The sequence below is a fragment of the Bison bison genome, unplaced genomic scaffold (genome assembly GCF_000754665.1).
Source record: "Bison bison bison isolate TAMUID 2011002044 unplaced genomic scaffold, Bison_UMD1.0 scf7180017864170, whole genome shotgun sequence".
In the NCBI taxonomy this organism is placed as follows: Eukaryota; Metazoa; Chordata; class Mammalia; order Artiodactyla; family Bovidae; genus Bison; species Bison bison.
This window is the reverse complement of record NW_011494742.1, coordinates 565,501-570,505: the sequence shown is the minus strand read 5'-3', so window position 1 is coordinate 570,505 and position 5,005 is coordinate 565,501. Positions and strand designations below refer to the sequence as shown.

The 5,005-nt window shown below is 52.8% G+C and overlaps 1 protein-coding gene across 5 annotated transcripts in view; it reads left to right on the top strand.

The window, feature by feature from the left end:
* The first annotated feature begins 4,601 nt into the window (after positions 1 to 4,601).
* LOC104990093 (chromosome unknown open reading frame, human C18orf25) overlaps positions 4,602 to 5,005 on the top strand; it is an 85,844-nt gene continuing 85,440 nt past the window's right edge. For 4 of the 5 annotated variants that reach the window (XM_010842015.1, XM_010842016.1, XM_010842017.1 and 1 more), the window contains exon 1: positions 4,610 to 4,918. The gene's annotated coding sequence lies outside the window, so the exon portion shown is untranslated. Of the gene's footprint in view, positions 4,919 to 5,005 lie in introns of all 5 variants that reach the window. The other variant, XM_010842019.1, reaches the window with a different exon arrangement.

Here is a 5,005-nt window from a genome sequence, read left to right as displayed (position 1 = left end):
TCAGTTTTCTGTGTCTCCGCAGCTTAGGTGCTTAGACTTCCTCCATCCATGCCCATCCACGTATGGAGTGTGTCCACCACAGAGCAGGGCAACTCGGTCAAACCCCCTCGGAACTCTCTGCTGTGTCGGATGGATGAGAAAGAAGATGCACGACGGGTGCAAAGGAGGGCAGATGTTACGAATGGAAAAGCAGCTGTGTTGATGGGCGGTGGGTGCTAGTACTGATGAGGCAACAGGGGAAATCCTCACTCTTCCCACCCTAGAGGTCCCACAGGGTCAGGCGCTGTTACACAGAGCTGTTCTTTTTTTTATTGCCATGTTCTATGGTCTTGAGAGTTCCCTGGACTGCAAGGAGATCCAACCAGTCCATCCTAAAGGAAATCAGTCCTGAATATTCATTAGAAGGACTGATGCTGAAGCTGAAACTCCAATCCCTTTGGCCACCTGATGCAAAGAACTGACTCACTTGAAAAGACCCTGATGCTGGGAGAGATTGAAGGCAGGAGGAGAAGGGGACGACAGAGAATGAGATGGCTAGATGGCATCACCAACTCAATGGACATAAATTTGAGTAAACTCCAGGACTTGGTGATGGACAGGGAGGCCTGGCATGCTGCAGTCCATGGGGTCACAAAGAGTCGGACACGACTGAGCAACTGAACTGAACTGAACTGATGGCATATGGGATCTTAGTTCCCTGGCCAGGGATGGGGCCATGTCCCCTGCAGTGCGAGTGCAGTCTTACCTACTAGACCACCGGGGAATTCCCAGGGCTATTCTTTTATTTAAAAAGAGAGGAACTTCCCTGGTGGTCCAGTGGTTAAGAATGTGCCTGCCAATGCAGTGGATACAGGGTTGATCCTTGGTCCAGGAGGATTCTACATGGTGCAGGGTAACTAAACCCATGCATCCAGAGCCCCGTCCTCTGCAACAAGAGACACCACGGCAGCACAGACCCCTCTGCTCACCGCATTTAGAGAAAAGCCCACGTGGAGTTAATGAAGACCTATCGCAGCCAAAAACAAATAGATTTTTTTTTTTTAAAGAGAGGTTAACACATACTCATTGAAAAAGTTAAAACTGTCCTTTGCACTTATTTCCACTTTTCAATAGACTTACAGACTTTACATATAGAAGGGGTGTCACCTGATTGGAAAGAGGGACTTAACCATAGAGAGAGGAGCCACCATCACCCACCCCAGAGGCCCAGAGCAGGGCGGTGGTGGTGTGCCTCTGCGTTCACGGCATCCTTTTTCCCTGCTCCATTCTGGTTCCACGTGAAGTTGCTGCTTTGGAAATATGAGTCCCTGGAGATGGCAACACCACCGTACTTGACCCATGTGAGTCTGTGCTTGTGGGAGGCGCTGACCTGGAGTGTTGCCATCTGAACAACAGCCTTGTTGCGAGTGTTCTCTCTGAGCCGAGAGCAGTGCTGGGAGCTTTACCTAAACTCATTTCACCCTCACCCCTCACAAGAAGTTGTTTGACAGGCAAGGACGCTGAGTCTCAAGGAGGTTACAGAACTGCCCGGAGGTCACTCTGCTCGAGGGAGGCAGACCTGATCCACACCCAGATCTGTCCAGACCCCAAAGCCCTCAGTCCTGGAGACCAAGTCACTCAGCCTGCTTCCGGACGGCCTTCCAATATGGGGACATTACTTTAATTCTGTGGGATGACGCTGTGAGGCAGAACAGGGGATGTTAACTCTGGACATAGTGACCTGAATGAAATTATGAGGCCACTACAGTGAAGACGGTCAACACCACCCCTCCCTGCACTCAACCGTTCCATGGCCTCACGGCAGGTGCAGGGAGATTGCAGCAGAGGCTGCTGATGCCGGCGGGGGAGGAAAGGTCAGGGTGGTTACATGAGGGAGGGGTAGCCCAGAGCTGAAGGTTCCATCCCTCGGATCCCCCATTTCCCTCATCTAACCAGTGGTTCTAACAATAGTGTCCGCCTTACAGGGGCAAATTTTGAAAGTAACCTGCTCAGTCAGGAGAGAACAGACTAGTCAAAGCAAGGCCGTCCTGACTAGGCGCCTGCTGTCAGCCCAACCCCAGGTCCAACGATGAATCAGGTGTAAGCAATGAAGCTGAAGATGACTCAAGGCTGGGCCTCCAGGGTTTATGACAGACTGAGTAGAACTACTGATGTGATGCAGCAGTAACTCCACAGAGAGGGCAACAGGTAGACACAGTGATAGTACAGTATCTGTGAGCAAAGGGATCTTGAGAGAAATTTCCTACAGAGGCAACAGGATGTGGTTTAGACTGGGCTGGTTTTACGGAGATGAGATTTCAGGAGCTTGGAGGGCTGAGTATATAACGCACAGGAGATTTCAGGAGGCAATTCCAAGACAAGTAGGATCAGCTGTCCAGCACTTCCTGCTCCTACAGAAGGGGAAGAAGACAGCAAGCGCCCTATTTAGGGATCTAAATATGGCAGTAATAGTCAGTCAAAGTTGCTCAGTTGTGTCTGACTCTTTGCGACCCCATGGACTATAGAGTCCATGGACTTCTCCAGGCCAGAATACTGCAGTGGGTAGCCTTTCCCTTCTCCAGGGGATCTTCCCAACCCAGGGATCGAACTCAGATCTCCTGCATTGCAGGTGGATTCTTTACCAGCTGAGCCACAAGAGAAGCCCAAGAATACTGGAGACTGGGTAGCCTATCCCTTCTCCAGGGGATCTTCCCCACCCAGGAATTGAACTGGGATCTCCTGCATTGCAGATGGATTCTTTACCAGCTGAGCTACTAGGGAAGCCCAGCAGTAATAGGGTTATTAATAATTAGGATATCAAACTCCCCAGACTCCAAAAATAAGCAGTCCACTCATTGTAGTGAATTGACTTGTTGGTATCAAACAGAAGGAGCCAAGTCAGTACCTCAGAAGTCAGGGTCCTACTTCAGCATCTCTGAAGCACTGATGAGATAAGATCGTGGAGAGGCTGTTTTAAAACTGAATGTAGTGCTCACTTTGGCAGCACATACACTAAAATTGGAAGGATACAGAGATTAGCATGGCCCCTGCACAAGGATGACATGCAAATTCGAGAAGCATTCCTTATTTTTTAGTGAAAAAAAATGTATTTGTCCTTATTCATTCATTCATTTCAGACCGACAGCTGTCATCTTAGTAGTTAGTCCTTTTCTCTTTTTCTCCTGAAAGAGCCTGGGCTCTTGTCACTACCCCCAAAACCTCTCAAATTCCTTGAGGACTAAGGAAGCAGGGAAATAAATGAATGAGATAACACACATAAACAAAATGTTTATCTGGCACATAGTATGTTCTCACTGAATTTCAAGGAGGCACGTGGTGGTAGCAGTTGAGAATGCAGGCTCTGGAGTTGGGCTGCCGGTGTCATGCCACTTTCTGAGGAGCGACCGTGGGCAGGTCACTTTACCACTGTCTGGCTCCACTTTTGTCATCTGGGGCCAAGAATACCACCAGACCCATGGAGTTCTTGTGAGAATTAGATGAATGAGTCCATTTAGATGCATAGTACAGTGTCTTGCACATAACAGGCATTCAGAGAAGTTAGCTATTACTATTATTTTATCAATCTACTCATGAAGGAATGGGAAATTCCCATGCCTGTAGGCAGGAGGCATAAATGAGTGAACTGGGGGAGCTGGAGGGCCTAATCTAAAGGGGAGACTGACGTTAAGGGAAGCATGGAACCGGCGCTGTGATTTTCAGAATGTCCTCCAGTGGAATGTCACCCCAACTCCCAGCAAGGCTCCTGAAAAGGTAAATCCCTTTGACATTTTCTCCTCAAGCCCTTATGTATTCATTTATTTCTCAAAACCCTGCTTTTAGGGAGAGCGAAGCGTTGGCCAGATCTTGAGTTGTGAGATTTCTTTCTTAAGCCCACCTCACCTTTCTTCCAGGTCTCGCGTCCAGCACGTTTCTTCCTCGATCCCAGACCTCAGCGAAGGGCGTCGAAAGCTCAGGGCGCGCTAGTGCAAATCCGGAGTGACTGCAAAGGTGGGATTTGGGGCGTCTTGCATAGCGCGTAGGGGGCGGAGCGGGGTTTCTCTGGGGGACTCTTGACTCACCAGCAGGTGGCGGTCTGTCCGCAAGGCGTGCAAGGTTCATCCAGAAAACTTGAACGGAATGTTGATGCCACTGCATCAGAGAGGCACAGCCAAGTCTCCGCGAGTAGAGCCGTGGGCATCCGCGAAAAGGTGGGGAAGAGAACGGAGCGGACTTCCTTGCCGGCGTGACTCAAGGATTCAAACGCCAAGAGCTTCCTTCGGTAACGCTTCAGGAGGGGTGAGTCCTGAGCAGCGCACAGAAAAGAGAGCGCCGACTTTCTCTTAGGGCATTATCCGTGGCTTGTATTGACTGGCTTCCCGACACCCCCCGCCCCCCGGGGGCAAGACATTTCTTAGAAGGGAACTGCCTGAGCCGATACAGGGAGCGTGGGAAAACCCGGGAGGCCGATGCCCGCGCGCCAGGCGAGCTGCAGCCGGAGGAGCGTGGGGTCCGTCCCGCCAGATGGCGCTGTCTGGCTTCCTTTCGGCCTCCCGCGCTCGTCCCTAGAGGTTCCCCGTCGCAGCGGCCGCTCTAGCCGGGCGGGCTCAGGGCTCTGTGGTTCCGGGCGGAAGTGAGGCGCCGAGCGGAACGGCCTCTGGTGACATTTTCTCCGGGCGGCGCGGACGAGTGAAGGGACTTGGTGGAGGAGGCTGCGGAGGCGGTGGGGTTCGCTTTGGCCTCCCCTTGACCCCGGTGGGGGTCCTGACCGCAACCCTCTACTCGTCGCTGGAGCTTGTGCTGAGGAGAGAAGGCGACGGTGGGGCCGTCGCGTTCCTAGTCGCCGCGGCCCGGAGGGAACCGGCCAGGGGGGGCTCGGTGCGTGCCCCGACGGGGCGCGCGCGGAGCGGGCGACGAGGTGCCGGGCTGCTGCGTAGCGCAGGTGAGGCGCGACGGGGCCCAGGGCCGCGGCCCGGCTCCGGTCCGAGCCGTGGGACCCGGGCTGCTTCCCGGGGAAGCGGGGGGTCAG